This window comes from Canis aureus, chromosome 10, assembly GCF_053574225.1.
Source record: "Canis aureus isolate CA01 chromosome 10, VMU_Caureus_v.1.0, whole genome shotgun sequence".
Lineage (NCBI taxonomy): Eukaryota > Metazoa > Chordata > Mammalia > Carnivora > Canidae > Canis > Canis aureus.
Window position 1 is genome coordinate 75,210,179 of NC_135620.1, and position 22,718 is coordinate 75,232,896.

At 57.4% G+C, this 22,718-nt stretch overlaps 1 long non-coding RNA gene across 4 annotated transcripts in view; it reads right to left on the bottom strand.

Moving 5' to 3' along the window:
• LOC144322748 (uncharacterized) overlaps positions 1 to 22,718 on the bottom strand; it is a 69,004-nt gene that overhangs the window by 40,787 nt on the left and 5,499 nt on the right. For 2 of the 4 annotated variants that reach the window (XR_013388395.1, XR_013388394.1), the window contains exons 1-3: positions 6,960 to 7,420; positions 4,206 to 4,454; positions 3,555 to 3,709 (exon numbers count right to left, since the gene is read on the bottom strand). This is a non-coding gene — a long non-coding RNA (uncharacterized LOC144322748). Of the gene's footprint in view, positions 1 to 37; positions 1,520 to 3,554; positions 3,710 to 4,205; positions 4,455 to 6,959; positions 7,443 to 22,718 lie in introns of those variants that run through there. The other 2 variants (XR_013388392.1, XR_013388393.1) reach the window with 2 other exon arrangements.

Consider the following 22,718-nt stretch of genomic DNA (forward strand, 5'->3'; position numbering starts at 1 on the left):
CGGCATGAGCCCTGTTTGTTTTGACGGATATTCCCACCTGCCCTCCAAACAGTGACGTGGGCTGGAGCTCCCCCGCCTCCACTCTCTGGCCAGGATTAGCTGTCAGCAACCACTTGAAGTCTTCAGTGAAAATAGAATTTCGTTTCTGTTATTTTCATCTCTGCTCGGAGCATGCCTAAAGAAAAGAGATCGGGACCCGAGAGACCTGGGACGTGGCCCCCGTGCAAAAGTCGCCGTAGCTGGGAGGTCCGCGTTGGGGCCCCGGGTCGGCAATGCTGGGGCCGCCGGCTGGGCTGCCCTCGGAAGGTTCTGGCACAAGGCTGCTGCCTGGAGTCAGTCACCCCACACGGGTCACTTCCAAAGCGTCGGGATGGGGCACCTCGATGGGGCTGTCGGGCCCCCCCGCCGCTCTGAGCTGAGGCTGGGTCCCTGTCCGCGAGTCATGGGGGGAAGCCTGTCCCACCCCCGCCCTCCTCAGGGTCCGTCGGGGACCACGCCGTGGAGACGGAGGGGACAGTGGACCCCCCACCCCCAGACACTGCGGCCCGCGCTCCAGACTCTCAGGTGGCCGCGGGAACTTCGCATCTGACAGGAGGTTGGGCTTTTCAAGACAAGCGCGCCTGAATCCTGACCATCAAAGGAGGACGGCCAAGCCGACAGGGTCCGCGGGTGGAGTCCGCGCGCGGCCAGGAGGCCTCCCTGGGGGGCAGGCAGCTGCGGGCACAGCGGGCGCGCGTCAGGGGGCACATCTGGGGCATCTTGTGTCCGTGCACCCGCTCAAGGCTCTTCCTTATTAGTAAATAATGAGAGGATCGACTCTGCCGGGCCTGTCTCGTCTCCAATTCTGAGATTACATGATTTATTCATTCGCTCACCACGCACTGCACAAGTCCTTCCTCACCAGGAGCCGCGCCGGCCCGAGGGCAGGGCGGGGGGAGGGAGGAGCGGCCCCTCTCCCGGCAGTGACCTTGCGTCCCCGGGAAGGCCCCTGGGGTTTGGGAGATCCCGCGCCGCGGAGGGACGGGGGAGCCGGAGAGTCACCAAGAAGGGTAAACTGAGTCTCAGATGATGGGAAGGAGCCCGCTGGCTGAGGAGGGGACGGAGAATGCGCCAGGCCCCAGGGTTGGTTGTCCTTGGAGGAACTGCGACGAGGTGCAGGTGGCTGGAGCAGGGGTGAGCAGGTGCGCGGAGGGGGAGGAGGTGGGGAGGAGGCGGGCAGGCCCAGCCGGCGTCGGGGCAGGGGCGGGGCAGGAGGGGTCATGGTCAGCTGTGCCGCAAGGGTGACTCCGGATCCAGCCTGCGAGGGCGTCGGGGATCGCAGGCGCTGGGAAGAGGAGAGCGAGGAGAGCGGGGAGAGCGGAGACGCCTTCTCACAGCCCGGGTGTGCGACCCGAGGAGGCGAGGCCAGCACAGCACCGTGTCTGCCTTTCTTCCTGTCCCCGCAGCCCAAGCAAGAACCATTTCCTGCCCTTTGCGGAGGGGCTGCCCCCCAGAACGGGGACCTGTCGAGACAGCCAGCCTGAAACAGGGGAGACGGAGGCTGCGGTGGGCAGAGAGGCCCTTGGCTTCCGCGCCTGTAGATTCCATCCCGGTAACTGTCCCCCCCACCACCAGCGTAACCCACAGTGGCGCTGCGGGGCCCCTACCTCCGACACAGGCCTGGATTCGAGGGGCAGCAGCCCTGGACTCTTCCATGAGCCTGGCGCACGAGTCGTGCGAGCCAACCCTACGCACGTGCAAAGCTGGCCAGAGGAGGGGACGGGCACCACCCTGCTGCCAACCCTCTTGTGGCAAACCCGTGTCACGGGTCACAGCACCCTCCATGTGGGAGGGACAGACGGTGCCGTCCTCACGCTTGCTGGGACACAGAGAAAGAGAAATCGGGGGACGACGGGGTGGGGTCCTGCCTTCGGGTTTAAGTTTAACCTCACGAAGGGCCCACAGGATGGTGGGAATGTCCGTGCTTCTGCAGCATCGTCGTCCTCAGCCCCCAACTCGGTCTGGGCCACACGGCCCCCCTCCTTTGTGTCTGGAGAGCCCCGCGCAGCCACCTTCCTCTCTGGGCCCGGACATGACATTTGCACTTTCTCTTCTCCCTTGGTCTAGAAGAATCAAGGTCTCTCTGAAGGTGCGAGGGAAGCACCCTTCCCTGCCTGTCCCTTAGCTTCTGGTGGCCCCGGGCATTCCGGTGCCTTCCTCGGCTACGGCTTCCCCACCCCCATCTGTCTCTGCCTCACGTGGCTTCTGCCTCTGTCTGTGACCTCTCCTCTTACAGGGCCGCTGGCCGCTGGACCTGGGGCCCACCCTAATCCAGCATAACCTCATCGAGACAACTAATTACATGCACAAAGCCCTCGCTGCTAAGTAAGGTCACCTTCCGAGGGTCTAGGTGCACAGGAAGCTGAGCGCACGTCCTTCAGCACAGTGCACCGGGCGAGATCCTCTGCAGAAGTGCATTAAAACAAAACCAGACCATTTGCACCACGAAAATTAAGCTCTTGCTAGAATTCCTCCAGGACCTAATAATGCTAAAATAGACTCTTTCTCCTGCCTGGTGTTGAATGATCTCTCCGCAGATTGTTTTGTTAGCTTCGCTGCAAGAAGCAGAGGCTCGGGAACCGCCCAGGTAGTGGGACCGAGGATCTGAGCCACTGCACACACGTGGCCGAGCAAACGGCCACGCGAGTGGGGCTCCCATCTCAGGACCCTAGAGCCCGGGCCCCCTGATTCCAGATCGGGGTTGGTTCCCTGTTACCACACTGTCTCAGGCAAACAGGTGTGTGTCTCCCTGTGGCCGAACGGCGGGTTCCCAGGGGGCTGGAGCGATGACCTCCAGGGGAGGAGACAGGCCAGACGGGCTTCCTCGGCCCTGTGGTGCTCACATCCTGGGGCTGAGCTCTGGCCCTAGCAGGAGACGCCAGACGAGGTTACTCTGGGTCCAGACTGTTGTACGTCCTGTCAAGGGGCCCGGCATGAGCCGCTCACACCCATGCTCTTGGCTTGGAAAGGGGAGGACGGTCTCATGCGGCATTTATAAGGCCTTTTCTAGTAAGACGCAGATGGAGTTTGATCCTTGCCTCTGCTCACTGGCAGCAGAAGGGAAGTTAAGTGGTTTCCAGGACCCGAAGACACCAGATGCTTTTTTTTTTTTAGCCAACTCATGTGAGTCTCGATTGCATCCAGGTCAATGCAACTAATGGAAGCCCCAGGGCTCCACTCAGTTCATATCGGGTGAGAGCCCATATCGTCGACGACACAGAGAGAGAGAGAGAGAGAAGGAAAGCTGGGGGCAGGATAGAACTAGATAAACTTGGATGTCGAAGTGCCAAGGTCGCTCCCGTCTGCCGTGACCGCACAGCACGTGAGCACCCGCAGAGCGCGGCCGGGAGAGGCACGGACGGCCGCACGGGGCCTGCAGCCTGTAGGCCCACGGGACCCCGCGCCCAGCCCTGCACCCCCTGCTGCAGCACCTCCACTGCCGTCGGCCTCCGCTTCCTTCCCCGGCCGTGCGGGCTGAACGAGCTGCGCTGCTGGGAATGGGCTTGGGCACCCACCTGGCTCCAGGGAGCATCGCGGCACCTCTGACGGGTCGGAGATGCGGCACTTGGCGCCTTGCTTAGCACCTAACAGGTCCTCCGCGACGTCGACCTTCCTCCCGAAAGAAACCTGCAGCGATTCAGTCTGATCCAACATGGAGAGGATGCAGCAGCTAAATGGAATTAGGAAAACAGATATTTTTAGAGAAAGGTAGTCTTAGTAAGTAGATCACCTATTCTTCTAATAAAAAAAAAAAAACACGAAAACTGGGTAACAATATGAAAAAGCCTTATGATGTAAGTAAAAAGGCAGTGAAGTAAAATTAAATGAATTTGTAAAAGGGGGGGAAAGGGCTGTAACCCACACTGCATTTGAGTGAGGCTTTGCGGGCCGTGCCCACCTACCAAGAGGGGACGTTTCACCCCCCCTCCCCGTCGCCCTGGACAACTTCTTCTGTAAGGAGGTGGCACGTGTTTGGGGAAGTTATTTGGGAAGACGTGGGCTAAACGTGGAAACTCTCCCGAGTGAGACAAAAGAGAGACCTCTCCTGTGAATCCAGAGAAGAATGGTCACGCGTGAGAAATCCGCCAGGAAAGGAAGAGGGAGGGGAAATAGGCAGGAGGCCACCGTGGCAGAGAGCACCTGGGCCCTGCCCACCCGCCCTGCACCTCGGGTTCCCGGCTCGTGTGCAAGCGCCCGTGCGGCTGGCGGGGGCACCGAGGGAGGCGGCTGGAATCCGCGCTCGACGGACGTGAAGAAAAGTGAAAATAACGCGTCCAGACACAGGATCGCGGAGCGGAGCCGGTCCTGGAAGCAGGAGGCCCAGCAACTCTCGGGAGTTACGAGAAGACATCACACGCTCCCCGGGCACGGGGTCGGAGAATGGGGGTGTGCGGACCTCGACGCTACGTTTCTTTCTGCATGAACAGAGATAAAAAGAAAAACATGCTGGTTCCAAGGTCGTACGTGTGGCAGATCTGAACAATAGGGAAAAGCATCAGGAGGGAAACCCGTTGTTAATACTTTGGTGTCTGTCCCTGGAGTGTTCCGTCCAAGGGGACACGTGCACACACGAGTCACCTACGTCAGACTTTCCGCCCTCCGCTCGTCCGACTCAGCCTCACGGCGTGAGCATTTGGGGTAACACTGAATTTCTTCTCCTATTCCATTTTTGATGCCTGCGTAGTAGTTCATGTCTTGGCAGTGTACGATTTAACCCATGTCCTCGTTTTGGAATTCAGGATCCTAAATACTCTCCCAGCGCGTGTTTTCATACATAAATCCCCGCATAAACAGACGTGGTTATGACTTGAAGATCCGCCTCTAGAAATAGAACCGTTGGATCCAAGAAATGTATACATTCAAAGCTTTTGTCACATTTGGCAAAACTGCCTTCCACAGATATTGTACATATTTTATGTACCACCGGCCGTGCGCCAGGACGCCCGTTTCCTCCGTGTGCTCACTTAGCATCGGGAGCGGTAGTTCTCCTCCCTCTCTGCCAATTCGGCGAGTGAAAAGGGCACATCGGTCTTGCTTTAATTTCTGTTTCTTTGGTCACCAGTGAGATTGTTTTCTCTTGCTCACCAAGCACCAAACCTTTGTATTTCACCTTGTATTGAAGTCCAGACATGTGGCCTTTGCCTCCTCCAGTAGAGCTTCGTTGTTCTCCTTAATATGCTTAAGCTTCAACCATTTGTCTGCCGTCTATGCTGTAAATGTTTCTTTGGTTTATATTTAGCTTTTTGATTTGTCTATGAAGTTTTTGAAGCATAGTAGTTTTTTTTTTAGTTTAGTTAAATCTACCAATATTTTCCTTCAGTATGTGTCTTTTTTTGATATGTTTTTAATACTTAGAAAGGTTTTCCCCATTCTGCAATCAGATAAACATTTGTTCATTATTTTTTTTTGACTGAAATACACTTCTCATTAAAAAAAAAAAAAAGAAAAGAAAATCGGTGCAGCCCAGGTGGCTCAGCAGTTTAGGGCCTGCCTTTGGCCCAGGGCGTGATCCTGGAGTCCCGGGATCGAGTCCCGTTTGGGCTCCCTGCATGGAGCCTGCTTCTCCCTCTGCCTGTGTCTCTGCCTCTCTCTGTGTGTCTCTCATGAATAATAAAATAATAAATAAATAAATAAATAAATAAATAAATAAATAAATAAATAAATAAAAATTTTAAAAAATAAAAATTAAATAAAAAAAAAGTTCTTGTCTCCAATCTACCTGGAGTTGAGGGATGCAAAACCATGCATTTAATGAATAGTCAATCATCTCAGTATCATTTTTCGACTGATCCATCATTTCCCTCTACTATGACATGTCACCTCTGTTGTGAGTGGTATTCCACGAGCTTTGTGTAGCTGAGCTCTCCCCATTGACTTTATTTCACTCGATATAAAATCTTGAACAGTGAGTTTTTCTCTCAAAATTTGATCAAAATTGCTGTGTCATCTTTTCCTATTTAGCTTGCTTTCCCTATTTTTCTATCCTCTGTAAAGCTTTACACAGAAGAGGAGTCGTTTGTGTTATGAAGGTTTGGAAGAATTTGCCTAACCACTTAAGAGTCTACCATCTGGGGAGGTAATTCTTTGAGATGTTTCCCCCACGAGCTCTCTCATATTTGTTGTTATATTGTATCGTGTTCACTCAACTCATTTCATTTTTTTCTAGAAAATCACTCAGTTTATCCAGATTTTCAAAGTCCTTAACAAGGAGTTTTACACAGTATGTTGGCTTAATTTCCTCTTTATCAGAGTTTTGATTCGCTTTCTTCTATTCAGTGTTGAATGCTTATGTTTTATCCCCTTTAATTGATACAATGGTCAAAGATGGCTTTATATTCATCTCTTTTTTTGCTGATTAAATCTTAACCTGATTTACCAATTCAACTACGCTTCTCTTTTCTGATTTATTAATTTCTGGTCCTAAATGTATTCTGTTCTGTTTAAATAATTCATCGACATGGCAGGCTCTTTTTAACGGCCAAACAGAAGTGCCAGACTTCAGAACAGGATCAATGGCAATCCATGTCCCAGGGATGTGAGCTGCATCCTCAGGATGGCCAGGGCTGCGGGTGAGGCTTGAGACAGGACTCTCGCCGGCTGGTTCCACATGAATTCAGTGAGCGTTCCTTACCCCACCGTGCTGATGTGCCCAGTGAGGCCCATTCACAGAGTCAAGGTGAAGGAGAAACACCTGCGTGTCCTTGAAAAACCACAAGCTACCTTGAGAGATCCCAGGTCCCCGCAGACACAGGGGAGATGATAGGGGTACAGCCGTGTGATGAATTGACAGAGAGTTTAAGCAAAGAAGACCTGAGCAATGGGAGACAAGGTCACGGCCCTCACATCTCCAGAGGGCTGTCAGGGCCTGGAGGGAGGAGTGGTTGTGGCAAAGGCTCCAAGTCGAGCCGGGAGGAGCTCACGGGGAGTCAAGGTTGACCCATGCCCATCGCAATGGGGAAGAACACATCCCATGGGAGCTGCGAGGAGTCTCAGCGAGGGGGTGCCCGGAACGGCTGACTGCCAGACTCGAGCCTCTCTCAGGCAGTGCGGGAGGGCTCCCGGGACACCAGTTCCTTGATTGGATGCCGACAGGGAGTGGGCTTCCTCGACTGCCGGGCGTTCCAGTAAATCCTAAGGAAAAGGGAGAGAAGAACCAGGCAAGGCAGACACTAGCACAGGAGGGGAAGAGCCATCACTGATGTTGGCGGGAAGAAGGGACCCGTCAGCGGGTGGTGATTTGCACCGTGGCCTTGCTGCTGCCTGTGTCCAGCCGTGATTATAAAGGACTCTTGCTGTTTGTCCCATTCTGCCGTCACCGAGCGACCTTGGCCGACTCTGGGGTCCTGTGGGGGTGCTCGTATCCCACAGAAGAAGGCCACGCCCAGCGGGAGCTCCAGGCCAGCTCCTACGGGCCGTGAAGCCCAGCTGCGAGCAGGAATCAGGAGCTGCTCTGGTCCTTCATGGCCACACGAGAAAATCAGTTCCAGAGTTTACCTCCCAAGGGCTCTGAATCCAAGTGTTCAATCCTGACCAGCTGTCTTTCCCTTAACTTGACCTTCGTCTAGTGCTCTCCACCTTGGTGAGTGGAACCACCGCCCACCTAGGGACCCAGGTGCGATATCTGGGTATCATCTGAGCCTCTCCACTCCCCCTTGCCCCCTTGTATTTAATTTCATCACAAATCCCATTGCTTCTGCCTCAAAATGAAACTCAAGCTCTTAGAAGTTTTGTTGCTCATGTCGGATCTTGACTGCCCAAGTCAGCATCCAGGGAGGAGGCCACGTGGATGGCCGCTGTCCCTTTCCCCACTAGGGCCTGGGATGGGTTTGGACTTTGGAGAGAAGCCAAAGGGGGTGTGCCGGTGGCAGGTTGTACAGGGCTTAGGGCACAGTCCCTGTGTGGTGGTGGGACCCTGGTCACTGTGTGTGGCACAGAATCAGGGAGAGGACTCTTTCCCCAACTCCACCAAAGGCTGCCATGCACTTCAGCCAACCTCTTGGTGCGAGGCTGCCAGCAGATAAGGGCAGGTGTGTGCAAGGAAGCTGCAACTTCAAGAAAAACATAGAAGACAGAAACCGAGACCTCTGTGGGGAGGATGGGGGGGAAACCAGAACAGACAATAAGAACAGGATTTTCATGAGCATTTAAAAGCTAGGGGAGAAAAATAAAATATAAAATAATAAAATAAAATAAAATAAAATAAAATAAAATAAAATAAAATAAAATAAAATAAATAATAAAATAAAATAATAAAATAAAATAAAATAATAAAATAAAATAAAATAATAAAATAAAATAATAAAATAAAATAAAATAATAAAATAAAATAAAATAAAATAAAATAAAATAAAATAAAATAAAATAAAATAAAATAAAATAAAATAAAATAAATAAAAGCCAGGGAAGACTCAATCCAGAGGTTTTAGGTCAGCAAAACATAAATACAAATACTCATATGATTCCGTTGGTAGCCCTAGGCTTGAAAAAGATGAGACATTTGGGTCTCACAAAGTCTGTGCCTGAATGACTTACAGGGCCCCGGACTAGGGCTTCTCAAACTTTCAGGGGAAAAGGGTCCATTGGTGTCGGTGTTGACTCCTAACCCAACATGGCCTTTGTGGGGACTGCAGTGTGTGAGTAGGACACGGTTTGTTCCCCCTGCAACCCACCAGCACCTTCCAACCACACCCAGACTGGTCTGTGCCCTGTTCAACGGGCCCTCTGGTCACATGCTTAGATGACTCAGCAATGCCAAATTGCCACTTTTAAACACTTGCGCCGGGATCCCTGGGTGGCGCAGCGGTTTGGCGCCTGCCTTTGGCCCAGGGCGCGATCCTGGAGACCCGGGATCGAATCCCACATCGGGCTCCCTGCATGGAGCCTGCTTCTCCCTCTGCCTATGTCTCTGCCTCTCTCTCTCTCTCTGTGTGACTATCATGAATAAATAAATAAAATCTTTAAAAAATAAAAAATAAAAAAAATAAACACTTGCGCCCATTTTCTGGACTTACCGCTCCTCCCCCCAGGAGGTGGAGCCAGCAGGTGGGGTAGGGCAGGGCGGATGCTCTCTTCCCAGCAGCTCACACACCAGCACCAATCTGGGGACCACAGTTTGTCTGACGCTGTCCTTGACCATCAAAGTCAACAAGATCATTTAAAGGTCACCTGGTCTCACTCCCTCTTCTCGAGCGGGTGCCATTCTGCTAAGCCACAGTTGACCGAAGGCTTCAGACTCATAGAGGCCAAGATGGAATGAGGACCTGGGGGAAGCCAGCAAGAGCGTGACAACCAGGTTGCCTCTCCCATCACAGATGGCGTCTATGAGTTTCTTGCCATTGCTGTGACGAATAAGCACAAGCTCGGCGGCTTAAAATGTCACAAATTGGTTTTCTTACAGGTCTACGGGTCAGAAGTTCCAAAATGAGTCTCAGGGGCGAAAACCAAGGTGCCACAGAGCTGGTTTCTTCCGGAAGCTCCAGGGAAGAACTCATCCCAGCTCCTAGAGGTTGTGGCGTCCCTGGGCTTCTGGCCACGGCACCCCTAGACCTGCCTCGACATCATGCCGCTGTCTCCAGCCCTTGGCCCGCTGGCCTTCCTCTTGCAAGGACCCTCTGGATTACTGCTAGGGGCGAGGGGCCCCAGATAATGTCCCCAACTCCAAATCCTTATCATGATCACATCTGTAAACTCCCTTTTACCAGATAAGCTAAGATTCCCAGGTCCCGGTGATTAGGACGCGGGCATCTTTGGGCTGCCCACTATCCGCCGCCCACAGTGCAGAAAGCATTTGGTTTTTGTATGTGTCTTCCCACATCAGACCTGCTTCCAAGAAAAGAGGACTGGTATCAGCCCCTCCCGGGCTTGTGTTCAAACTCCAGCTCAGACATTTCTTTGCTATAGGACCTGTAGTATGTCCTTTTCATCTTTCCTGAGCCTCAATTAGTCCATCTGTTAAGTGGGGTCAACCACGCACCTCACAGGGTTGCTGTGAGGATAAATACAAGCATGTACTCCACGGGCAGAGCACCCAGTAGGTGCTCAGCAGATGTCACTTTGCTTCAGGGGGCAGGTAGGACCACATCTCCCCTATCGGTGACTTGGGGCTCCTTTCTCACTAATGATCCTCAGGGGACCCACGTTACTGTGACTCCACATGCATCCCTCTCTTGTTTGTCTTTTATCTCCCCTGCGCCGTCCTCCCAGCCGATGTCCACGGCAGCAAAGGCATTTCTGCAGCCCGGACCAAAGGGAGCAGAGCCAGCGGGCAGCACCCAGGAGGCCGGTCCCGGGAAGACGCACAGCCAGACCTGCCGCCTCCCTGTCCGCTTTGAGGCCAGACATGAAAGGCCTTTTTAGAAGAGATGCAGGGAATTGTCATTAGAGCCTTTCTTCTCTTGATAATGGTCCTGCCAGAACCAGAAGAAGAAAAAAAATGTTGATGTGCTATTTATTATAATATGTGGGCTGCAGGGGATATACAATCATGGAAATCATTCTTTAACCCAAACTGCTACTGTAATTGTGCCAGTTTTAATACTGTGTACAATCTAAAATTTTTCTATTGGTGGTCTCAAAGAAAAATTATAGAATTTCAGCATTTTAGGGGAACCTGATGCCATTGAATACATCCTCAAAAAAATCCGATATATAGCAATTCTGGCTCTACATGCATATCTCTAGTGAAAGAAAGCTCATTGCCTACTTCCTTTTTTTTTTTTTTTTTAAGATTTTATTTATTTATTCATGAGAAACGCAGAGAGAGAGGCAGAGACCTAGGCAGAAGGAGAAGCCGACTCCATGCAGGGAGCCCGATGCAGGACTCGATCCCGGGACCCCAGGGGCACGCCCTGAGCCAAAGGCAGATGCTCCACCGCTGAGCCCCCCCCAGGCGCCCCTCATTGCCTTCTTTCTCCAAAGTTCATCCTTTTTTCTTTAGGGCTTTGAGGATGAAAACTAATCACCTCCCTCCCCTCCTGTTTTGAATCAGGTGTGAAGGAGGCAGTCCAGTCAGCTGGGGATAATCTATCAGCCTCGGCTCCTAAAGGGGAACGGGGTGGGCAGACTGGACGCGGGCCCAGAATGGGCTTTCTAGGCCTCCCCTCCGGTCCAGAGTCAGCATATGGTGACAGGTTGATCTGCAGGTCAGCCTCCCCCCGGCCCCTGGGGGGGGCCCTGGCTGCCGTGCACCCCACTTGGGTTCAGAGGAACAGGATGCTGCACCTGCTTCATGGAAGAGAGTAGCACGTGGCCCCTTGCTGCACCCCATTCACTGGACCCACGGTGCACGCTCTCCCCTCTCCCCTCTCCCCTCTCAGGACCCGGTAAATCACTCGCCCACGGCTCGAAGCGGACAACAGCCTAAAGCCCGCTGGACACTTTGCCTTGCAAACGCCCTAGGGCCCCGTTCTGTGGGCGGGGGGGGGGGAGCGGGGTGCTTCCACCCATGGGATCGCTTCGTCGGTCCGTTTGGCTGCTTTGTCCACTGAGCCAAGCCTGCTTCCCGTTCAGGCCCATCCGGCCCCCCAGGGCTCTGCTGCTCCGCAGGGCACGGCACCCGGGACCGAGCCCACTGCCATGGGCTCCTCGTCCAGCAAAGCTCCGTTCAAACCGAGACCCCGCTACTGACGCGTCCTGGGCACACGGCTCGACTTCTCTGTGTCTCCGCATCCTCACCTGTGAAATGCAGGTGACGATGGTCCCTCCCTCCAGGGGATTTCCGGCTGTCGCTGGGACCACACTGGCACTGGCATGGCATAGGTGCCGCTGGCGCCTGCAGTAGCGTGCACGTAGAGGACACAAGGCAGCCCCGCGCGTGAAGCCCAGCCGCTCTGCGGAACGCAAGAGGAAGCCCCGGACCCGAAGGGCACCCTTTTGCTGACACTGGGGTGAGGGAGGCTTTTGCTCATGGGTCTGGGCCTGGCCGAGTGGCTGCGTTGACCTCGGCTGGCCCGTCGTGCAGCTTGGTGCTGTCCGGCAGCCAATGGTCTAGAAAGGCCTGGACTCGGGCAACACGGTAACCTCTCCGCCAGCTTCTCATCCGCAGCAGGACCGTCCGCAGAGTGTCCAGGGGGCACAGAGGAACGGAAGTGTGGGCAGGCCACCATGCGCACGTGTTCTTTTTAAGACTCGGTGTCACATTTGCTAAGAAGTCACACGGCTGAGGCCAGGGTCACGAGGGAGGACCTGCAGCGTTCCTCACGGGAAGGAGAGGGGAGGAGCCGAGCCCTTTAACACAGTCAGCGTGCACGGCGGGGAGGGATGAGCCCAAGATAGGGGAAGAGCTCTCCCCTCCCGCCTGGACCCAGAGGCACCGCAGTCACCACGACGGGCACCCTCTTTGGGCGTCCACACGGGTCAGACATTCAGCACCATCGTCACATTTCAAGGCAGAAATTCCCATCTTACAGACGGGAAGTCGAGGCGCGAGGAGTGGAAGAGCCAGGACCGTGTGTCTGGGTGTCGGACACGAAGCCCCGCGTATTTCTGACCACCTCCCTTTCACGTCCGTTAGGAGCAGAGAGGGCCTCAAAGGCCTGGACCCAGAAGTCCGCCTCCATCCCATCTTGTGCAGAGAGCGACCCCCTTGCTATGAAGCCCCACTTTGCTCCGGGGCCTGCTTCCCTCGACACCACCGGGACCCTCCCCGCACTCGCCGCCTGCACTCCCGAATCCCTATTTGAGCTTAATTAGGTTTGCGCTAAGTTCATGAGTTTCCATAAACTTAATGGGCTCTAAAGAGAAAATAGAGATCCTTCTCGCCAGGTGTTTATTTCCTTCCCACGTTCCCCTCACTGCGCTCCGAGGCTCATTTCCAAGTTCCATCTGGTTAATGGGCGCAGGTGAGGCTGGGCAAGGCGCTGCTCGCCCTCCCCGCCGCGCCCCCACCTCGCTCCCGCGCGGCCCGTCCAGATGTCCCCGCTCCCCCCGGAGGACGGGGCTGAGGGGAGGCAGGGACGGGCCAGCCGCTGCCCCAGGCCCAGCCCTCGCATCCGGCCCCAGGCATATCTGGGAAGGGCCAGAAACGCTTCTTGGTTCCCCCCCTTGCCCCCGCCCCCCCCCCCAGGTGCTAGGTGCTGCACCTCGGGGTCTCGTCTCACTGAGCCGAGGACCAGAACGTGGATCCTACCTCCGCCGATCGCGGCGTATTTCGAGCGAAGGATCGGACCCGCGGGGGCGCCCGCACCGGCCCCCCATGTACAAATCATCGCTCACACGGAAGTTCAGACCTTCTGTGCCAGCCAAGCCCGCTGTCCCCACCGCCCCGCCCGCAGCTTCCATCTCTGCGGACAGGGGAGCATAACGGTAGGATCTTTACAGCAACAAAGCTGCCCCCACCCTCCGAGGCAAAGGCAACAGGAGCCCCCAGGGAGCGGCGTCTGGCGGGTGGGGATGACCAGGGTCTCCGTTCCCTCTCCCCGTTAGCGAGGTCCCCGGCGCCCAGGCCCAGGACGCGGTCCAGAGTCTGAGATGGATGCGCCGTGCCCTTCACCCAGGTCCCCGTCGCACGCAGAGGTGGAGGCCGATGCCCCGGGGCTCCGAGGGCCTGGAGGACGGGCGTCGTCTGAGTGGGGTGAGGGTGGGGGTGTCCCCGAGCTTCCAGCCAGCGGGCCGCCTGCCCCCTGCCGCCTGCCTTTGTAAAGAACATTTTAAAACACACGGTGGCTGCTGGTCTGTCTGCGTGATCCGCGGTGGCTTTCCTGCTGCAGCAGCCGGGCTCGGGGGTCACAGGGGACGCTGTCCCGCCCGCAGGCCGCAGGCCCTGAGAGACGCGGCCACCTGCCCCCGGTCGTGCAGCTCCCGAGCAGAGGCGGGGGCGCGGACGGGGCCTGGCAAACCGTGAAGAGACACCGGCAAGGGGGCCGCGCAGCCCTGGCCCACACCCCCCGTGGCGACCCCGCCGGCCCCACGCGGGGCCCTCGGTCCAGCCACCGCTGCAGCAGCCGACGGGACGCCGGCGCCTCTCCGCCAGCCAGAGCCCTCGCTCCGGCCCCAGACCAGCATCAAATGACTAATTTAAAACCTAATGCGTCCACCACGTCCACCCCGGCTGCCCCTTCCGCGGCTTATCGCATCCTATTCAAATCCAAAATAAATTATTTCAGCTCTGCAGCCTTTGGATAAAGAAAAAAAATGAAATTAAAAAATAAAAAAATAAAAAAAGAAGAAGGGAAAGCTTTGAAGGGCCAGGCTGCCTGCCTCGCCGCCTGCGGTTCCAGGCCTTTCCTCCAAGCCGGCACTGCTGACCCCCGGGGGCCGCCGGGCACGCCGCCCCTGCCAGCCCGGGCCCTCCTGCTGGCCGGGCCCGTCCACCTCGGGGGGGCACAAGCCGGTGTCTCCGGGCCGCGGTGGCATCCCTGGGAGCAGGAGGGGGCGGCTGGCCCCAGCGGCCGCTTATCCTTCAGCTTCGCACACTGACCGGCTGCACGAGCGCGGAGCCCGGCCCGTGTGCCCCTCCCGTGGGGCCCCCGAGGCCCGGCCCGGCCTCCCTGCCCCCCCGAGAGCCTGGGGCCCCGGACGGCAGGACGCGAGGGTGACAGTGTGGCCGGAGCGACCCAGCCCTCCCAGTGGGGCCTCGGGGGCCACTCCCCCAGCCCAGCGCCCTCACCACCCTGTGGCTGTCACCGCCGCCCAGGAGGGAGCACCGCGCCTGGGCGAGGAGTCCCTGTCTGCCTCCCTGACCCAGGCGGGTGGCCGGGGACGTGGAAAGCCGCAGACAGACCCCGACAGGGGTTGCAGGTTTGCTGAGCGCCACCGAGCCGCCCCCGCCCCCCACTGGGGATCTGAGGAAAGTGCTGGAGGGTCTCCCGGGGCCCAGCACGTCTTCCCCACCCCGGCTCTGGCCCAGGCCTCGCGGTCCCCACTCCCGAGGGGTGGGCCGGGCTCAGACATGATGGCCCGGCGCAGGGGACGCCCGAGACCCAGCGGGGGTGTAGCCATCGCCCACCCCCGGGCAGGTGCGGGGGTGGGAAGCAGGACCCCCCGGAGGGAGGCTGCCGTCCAGGGCCCTGTGCTCCGGGCACGGCCCGAGGTCCGACTCCCCAGGGAACAGGGACCTGTGCACCGTCCTGTCCTGACCCCCGTGACCTGGAAGCCCCGGGGGGAGATCCACCTCTGCCTTAAGTCTTCAGAGGGTACGCGCCCCCCCCCCCGGGCTCAGGCGGTCCCTGCCCGCAGCCCCGAGTCCACACGAGATTTGAATCAGGGGCCGCGCTCCCCGGAGGCCGCCCCACCCCGGGCCTGCGCTCTGGGTGACTGGCTCGTGGGCTGACGGTGCCCCCGCTGGGACCCGGAGGGAGACCCTGGCTTACCCCCTACGCCCCTACCAGGCCTTCACCTTGGGCCCCAGCAGAGCAGGCCCCCGGGGGCAGCTGCATGAACCTTTCCCGGTGTCTTCCCACGGGCACCTGGGGCGGCCACGGGCACCGGGGAAGGGGCAGCACCAGACCGTCCCCTCCTGCCCCACACGCAGCTGGTCGTGGCCCTGGGGGTCCTCGCCTCTGAGCCCGGGCCGCGGGCGCACAGTGTGTCCACGGAGGGTCCCTGCCACACGAGCCAGGCCCAGGAGCAGCCACCGAGGTTGGTCTCAGGCGTCCTGCTCTAGCGGCTTGGTCGCCCTGTCACAGCTGGAGCTGGCAATTAGGATAAAAAATACACAAACTGGGGCGTCTGGGGCCCAGCGGGCTCAGAGCCTGCCTGCGGCTCAGCTCAGGGTGCCGGGGTCCTGGGATCGAGCCCCGCGTCGGGCCCCCTGCTCCGCGGGGAGCCTGCTCCTCCCTCTGCCTCTGCGCCCCCGCCCCGGCTCCTGCTCCCTCTCGAGCTCTTGCAAGGAAGTAAATAAAATCTTTCCAAAAATAAATAAACAAATAAGTCACTGTACCTCTGAAGAAAATGGAGACGGAGGGAAATGGTGATGTCCTCCGCCGCCCTCTGATGGCTGGGGCGTGAGCCTCTAACTGTCCCCCAAGTGCAAGGAAGGTTACAGCGGCCCCCGGGGAGGGGGGGGGGTCAGGCAGGGGGCGTGTAAGGCAGGAACCACCGACTGGAGACATGTGCTCCCAGCGCAGCCCTGGGGGCAGCTCCCGCCCCACACGGGGAAGCAGCTCCTGTTACCCCTTCCCAGGCGGGCAGGGGCGGGGGGGGGGGCCCTGCCTACGGCGCGCCCCGAGGTCCTAGACCCAGGTCCACACCCAGCCCCGCGCACAATCCCTGCTGCTCTGCACGCACCGCGGCCTGGGGGCCCCAGGTCACCGGCTGCCTTCGTGGTGTGCCCTGGGTGCCCCGGGTCCTGCTTCAGGCCTGGGGGAGGCGGTCCGGGCGGAGTGGAGGCTGCAGGGCACAGGGCGGGGGGGGGGGGGACAGAGGCCTCGACCCCCTGGGGGGCGCGCAAGAGGACAGGGCAGGGGGCCTGGGAGGGGCACGACCGGCAGGCAGGGCGTCTGCAGCCTGCACACAGCAGGTGCTCAATAAACGTCAGCAGCTCTCCATGGCCACGTGCCCAGCACACCCGGGTGAGGACATCAGCCCCAGAGCCTTGTGGGTGCCCCTCCTTCCACACGCGCGTGTTGGCCTGCTGCTCACACAGGTCCGGTGAGCATGGGCATCGTGGGTGAGTGGGCCTGTGTGCCGCAGGTGCGTGAGGGAATATCTTGCCTGCTCTTGGGGGGAGAGAGGAGGTATGAAAGCGACCAGAAAGGAAAAACTGAGAGACATAGAGTAAAGGAAGGGAAAAAATATCTGTAAACCCCCAGTCTGTCTCTCCCTGTATATGGGTGTGTCTGTGTCTCCCCGTCTCTCCCTGTCTCCCCCTGTCTCTCTGTCTCTCCCCGTCTCTCTCTGTCTCTCTGTCTCTCCCTGTCTCTCTGTCTCCTGTCTCTCTGTGTCTCTCTCCCTCCCTCTCTCCGTCCCTGTCCCACAGCACACCGTCCCCTGGGGACGCCCGTGCACACCGCCCTACTGCATGCAGACCCGGGCCTGCGTAGACGCTCCTTGACCTCTGCCAATGCTGCTGTCCGCCTCCTGCCCCCGCGCACACCCCCGTGACCCAGAGCGCCTCAGAGCCACGCATCAGTCACCATCCGCCCTGCCAGCCTCCGAATCGCAGTCCCGACCTGGGGGTAGCAGCCTCTGTACACCCGCACCCGCAGCAGATCCGTGTGCGAGCACGCGCTGCCCACCGCCCAGTGCATGCTGTGCCAACACGCGCACCCACACGTGTCCAGCGCGCTACTGCGTCCCACTGGCCATCTCTTGGGCCACCATGAAGGGGGCTCTGCTCGGGGTGGGGACCAGGGGGCAGAGCTCACGGGGACGTATGTGGTAAGAGGGAACCCCTCTTCCTCCCCCAGGAGTCAGAGCACCATCAGTGTGACTCCTGGGCTCCCCCTGCACACACCCCCCCCCGCCCAGGGGATGTGGGGAGACTCATGGTATCTGATTTGTCAACTGAGGGAGCAACCCCAGGCACGCTCAGCCCCCCTCAGCCCTCTTCCTGGGGAGCAAGCTGAGCTCCAGGGGACAGCTGTCGCCCCTCCCTGTCCCATCCAGCTCTCCTCAAGCCTGAGGCCACGAACAGAGCCGGGGACCCTCACCCAAGGCCTGAGCTGCCTCAGACACCCCAACAAGGCCCCTGGGGCCCACCGGCCGCCTCCCCTGCATACCTCCCTTCCCGGCTCCCCCCCCCGCCCCCCCCAGCTCCCACCTGCAGGGCCCCCCAGCCCTCCCGAGGCCCCGCCCCGCCCGCAGGCCCTGCCCTGCCCCCTTCCCACGTCCCCTGGACAAGCCCCTGCTCCTCTGTGTTCTCCTCCGGCACCCCCGGAGCTCCTGCCAGTCACCCCCCCACCGCCCCCGCCAGCACAGCAAAACCAGGTCGTGCCACGAAGCCATCCTCCAGCCCGCCAGATTTGTCACTCAGCGCGGGTACATAACTACCAGGACCATCTTCCCAGCTAATGGGAAAGAAATCTGGTGGGCTCCACTGCTGCCGATATGCATTTAAATGGCCGCATCTAGGAGGGAAATCTAACCCGAGAGCTGGAAGGGAGGCTGGGACACTGGGGGAAATCTCGCCGTAATAACTGTGTGAGGCGAAGCAAAGCAGCAGAGAGCGGAACCCTCGCCGGGGGAGAGAGAGAAGACTCGACTGCGACTCGTGCGCGCGGGACCTGATTGGAGGCTCCGCACTTCCGATAGGATGGAGCGAGTGTCGCGGCTCCTCCTGTCTGAACCTCGCCCGCCCCACGCCGTGAAGTGTTTCCCCCCGCGTGCGATGCGATGCTCGGGTGGGGGCAGAGGTTATGCGCTTAATGATCTCTCTATATCTCGGAGCCCAGAGGTGCAGGCGGGGCCCTCATTTGAAGGCAGAGCAGATCCGGTTCAAAGCTAGGCTCAGCCACTTACACACTAGGTGACCTTGGGCAGATGTCTTCACTCGGGAATGTCCACCTCCTGGTCCGTAAAGTAGAGACAATGGTGCATTACCTCCCACAGTTGGGTCAAGGATTCAATAAGTTATATAAAAGCACTTGGCAAATAATAGGCACTTAACACTTACCATTAACAGCCTGGTCTGATCCTTGCCTCCAGTACTTCCTATGGAGCGACCTTGAGGAGGTGGCGTAACCTCCCAGGTCATCAGCTGCCTCGCTTGGAAGCGGGAGTGCGTGCAGGGCACTCAGAGCTTGCACAAGCTCGATGCATGCCGGTTACCAGCAGCGGCAGCTCCACCACGGTGGACCGAGCACCTCCTACGTGGTGCCCTGAGGGACAGAAGACAAGGGAGCATGAGCCCCAGACCGTAAGCCTGTGAGCTGCCCCAAAAACCACAGTTCTGAGAAGAGGATGAATCCGAATGATGTAACCAAAAGAAGGGAAGACTCGGGGAGATTTGTTCACGAAGCACAGATGCCTTCGGGTTATCACGGAACAGAGAAAGTGAGATTGCTCCGCGTGGCCAGAGAGGGCAGAACCAGCGCTGGGTGGGACCATGAGGCTCCAAGGGGTCCGATTCCAGCTGCATTCCACGAACTTTCAATCGAATTCCGTTATCCAACAATGGATGGCCAGAAAGGTGAAAAGGATTTTAAAACTCTCTCTTGCAGGAAGTAATTCGGTAAAGCCTACGCCATTTAGCGGAGGAAACGGAGTCCCATCATTCGGGGGAGATTTTGATCATCGTCCTACCCGACCACGGCTCCCGTGTTAACAGGCCTGTTTGGGATGAGCTCAGCAACTGCTCCGCGTCTGCCTTCAAAACATAGCTACAAGGATCGGTAGCTTTCCATTCAAATAGGATCATCCCAAGGTCCACTTGAGGATGTTTCATTTTCTTGGCTGTTATGAACTCGGTTTCAACCGTAAGTCCACCTCCACCCCTGAGGCATGGGGTGGCCTCAGGATCAATGGCCCCTGTTCTTGGATGGGACTTGGGGCACACAGTGTATACGGACCACGGTGAGGACCGTGACACTATGCAGGGAAAGTGCTCGGGAAGGGGGAACAGCGGGTGCAAAGGCCACGAGGAAGGAAGAGGAGAGCCTCTCTTTGCCTCTCGAGCAACAGGAAATGAGATTGGGGGCATGCAAGAGGCCAGATCATGAACGGACTTGGAGGCCATCACTAGAATTATGGGTTTTGTCCTGTTTCTTGGTAGGAGGCCAAGGGCAGGATTCAAGGGGAGAAACCACACTTGACTTGCTCAACCCCTACGATTTCCCATCTCAGTTAATTTCCTCATTTGCCACGTCTCTCGGGCCCCAGAACTTAGAGCCATCCCTGACTCCTCTCCTCTCCCCTGAGGAAGGCAATTGCATCGCCTCATCCCTGCCACCCAAGCCAACGCCACGTACCGCCTGGGTGGTGACAGCACCGTCTCACTTCCACCCTCACTCTTCAATCCATCAGCAAAGTTCCTCCACGTCCCAAGCACGGCCACACACACGCATCTGCACTGCTAGAAAGGAGGAGCCACCCTCCGTGCATGACAGGCAGACTTCTTCCAAAGAAAGAAACCAAAAGCAAATCCGAGAATAAGCATTTGGGAGACAAGACATCCAGGCCAAGATGGTGGTAATAGTGTGAGGTCTCTGCAGAAATCCTGAGCTGCCGGGGCTTCCACAGAGGCCGGACCGAGGATCTGAGCCAAATGTATCCTGATCTGAGGAGGCTGGGAAAGTCCAATCACCTCTGTGTGTGAATACACCCGACAGATTACAGAGAAGGGACTATGACCAACCAGCAGGAGGTGGCTCTACACACACAGATGATCTTTTCTTTTCCTCATTTTTTCTCAGGCTTCAAAATTGTGAACGGTGACTATGTTTCGTAAATCATACAAATACATTAGAAGTAAAAGTCATCAGGTAAGTTTCTGCATTTCTCCTGGTGTAGATTGAATGCCAGAGATAGTAGGATGCGCTCGTCCCTGTTCTAGACAGCAGATGCCTAGCGACGGGCTTGAAGCTGCACAGTGACACGTTGCGGAGTGGGGCTGACGCCATGCTGACACCTGCGGACCTTTGACGGGCACCAGGCCATAGACGTACGTCCCCCATCCTAGGCCTGTGCTGCCAGGGTTTGAGACCTGAGCACGGGATAGATGGTCAACCCCAGTACGTTGCATTTCAGAATTCCATCTGGAGCTGCAAGCTGCTGAGACCTTTTCTTTTATTTTTCTTTTTTTTTGAGGGCAGGGAGGGGCAGAGGGAGAGGGAGAGAGCAGTAAGCAGGCTCCACGCGCAGCAGAGCCCAACACGGAGCTCAATCTCACAATCCTGAGATCATGACCTGAGCCAAAATCCAGAGTCGGACGTTTAACCGACTGAGCCACACAGGCGCCCATGCTGAGACCTTTTCCGAGTCTCAGTCTGTCTTCCAAAGCACCCACAGATCCTCCTAGCACCCGGCCCTTGGAAAGCGATATGTGCAGGCCATGCATATCTTCATTCAGTCAATTACATATTTTGGGGGGTTTGGTTTATTTGAGAGAGAGAGAACGAACAAGGGAGAGCAAGAGAGCACAAGCAGGGGGAGCAGTGAGGGAGAAGGAGACGCAGACCGCCTGCCGAGCAGGGAGCCCACCATGGGGCTCGATCCCGGGACCCCGGGATCACAACCTGAGCCGAAGGCAGCTGCTTAACCGACTGAGCCACCCAGGCTCCCCCTCTTCATTCAGTTGTAACGTCTAACAAATATTTACCAAGCGTGTTCCACTGTGCTCAAGTGGTCAGTGCTATGCCGGCTTCCCCACCGTGCGTCCTTGGGCACCTCACCTACCCACTCGGTCCTTTGGCCTCCTTCTCTGCAAAAGGAAGCTGAAGTTAATACCTGCTTTATGGAAGTGTTGAGAGGATTAAAGGAGTTAACCCAAATCACAGAGCACCTGGCACATCCTAAGCGCTCAATTAAGTTATTATTATTAATTATTCTTATAGGATAGAATGAGACACAAAAAAGGGAGTGCTCAGTGCTCCCTGAGAGCTCTTCCTAGAGGTGCTGGAAGCCGAGTATTGGAGGAGGAGCAGGCATTGCTGTCGGTAAGCGGGGAGGACGAGGAGGACGAGCTGGGGCTTTGCGGGCGGGGGGCAGCAGGAGCCCGGCCGCAGGCAGGAGGCGGTGCGTCTTCACTCCCAGGACGCTCAGCCGCGGGGTGTTCTCCGTCCCCCTGCAGGGGACAGCTCCCGGGGCACAGCTCCCACGCGGCCTGCGTAGACCACCCCGACGTGTGGCCTCTGGGGTTGCCGGCGACTGAAGACTCACCGGGTTCAGCTGTTTAGCGCTGGAAGAGCACAAGCTTCAGCTTCAAAGAGAAAAGGCATTTGAAAGGCTTATGAAAGGGCTTAGGAACCTTCTTGTACATCAAACACGCCTTACAAAGCAACATTTTGATGAGTTAAGTGCAAATGAATCAGAAACACAAGGATTAAATTTCTCTTGAAATACACACAGGTTTAAAGATTAAGAGGGAATTGCCGGGCGAATCGTGTGCGGGGTGAACACGCGAGGGAGCTCAAGGTGGTTCGTGTCCGCCGCTTGCCTCCGTGATCAGCGTAAATAACAACAATAATAATAGCTTGGACGCTGCTTGGCGTACTTCTGGCTCCCTGGGGCCCACGGGAAGCTCGCAGGTAGGTGCGGAGCGCGGAGAGGCGTGAGGCCACAGCGGAAGGCCGCCCAAGGCCCCGGGGGGGCGCGCCAGGGACCGGCAGCCTCCGCAAAAGCGGCTTCTGTGCCCTGCGTCTCCCGGCCGGACCGTCTCCCAGGCTGCTCCAGCCCACGGATCACGGGCGCAGGCCTGGCTCCAGGTCATCTTGAAGGTCACGCGTTGAAGATGCAGACTGTCCATCCCGCAGTGGACTTCACGTGAAGCCTAAGTGAGCCGTCGCACGAAGCATCACAATCTCAGGGCTTCCTGCCTGCAGCGAAGACAGGTGGGCCAAGGGCCACGTGGTGGAATGAAAAGGAACCCGGACCTGCTGGTCACGCACCTGAGTTCTAACCTCTGCCTCAAACACGTTGTGTGGGGCTCCGGGCAGGGAGCCCGCTGCTCCAGCCTCAGTGTCCCTTCTAGTAAAGTGAGGACAGTAGACGAGGCGCTGGCCGAAAGCCTGGCTGTAAGGTTGCAGATTAAATGATTCTAAACAACACATTTCAAATTGAATTGTCTTCCAGTCAACAAAGATCCA